The following is a 734-nucleotide window of genomic DNA, read 5'->3' as shown; positions in this document are numbered from 1 at the left end:
AGCTTGGGGCTGGACATAGGGGCACACTCCTTTAATCCCTGCAACTTAGGAGGCTGAGGTAAGTTTGAGGCATGCCTCAGCAATCCAGTGAGACCCTGTTTCAAAATAAAATAATGAAAAGGGAGCCAGAGATATGGCTCAAAATAAAATAATGAAAAGGGAGCTCCGTGGCACAGTACCTGCCTGGCAAGTGTGAAGCTGTGAGTTAGATTCCCAGTACCACAAAAAATAAATTGATTAATAAACAATAATAATAATAATTTTTAAAAGGGCTAGAAAGTTTGCAAAAAAAGTCCTCCTTTTTCTTCTGAGACAGCTCACTATCTAGTCCACGCTGCCGTTGAACCCACTATATAGCCCAGGCTGGCCTCTAACTCATGACGATAGCCTCAGCCTCCCAAGTGCTGAGATTAGTCACCTGCAACCTGGCCTGGTTAGAGGAATTTTATACTGTACGAATTAATGTACATAATAAGGAAGTCATTGTAATGATACATAGAAGTGTTTATTGACTGATAAGCAATTTTACATATTTCTATAAAGACATCAGTATAAGTGGTCAGAAAAAAGTGCAAAATTGTACTCTTGCTTTGATTTAACCATGCAAAATTATCTATGGGTGAGGAGTAGAAAGGAATATGAATAACTGAAAACAAACGATGTAATCCAGGTGAATTTTGGGGAGAAGTGGTCATTACATTGTTATGCAAGCAATTAAATATTTTGTTTTTTTT

Source organism: Chinchilla lanigera, unplaced genomic scaffold (genome assembly GCF_000276665.1).
Source record: "Chinchilla lanigera isolate Chin_1 unplaced genomic scaffold, ChiLan1.0 scaffold00099, whole genome shotgun sequence".
Taxonomy (NCBI): domain Eukaryota; kingdom Metazoa; phylum Chordata; class Mammalia; order Rodentia; family Chinchillidae; genus Chinchilla; species Chinchilla lanigera.
Note: the sequence above shows the minus strand (reverse complement) of the source record.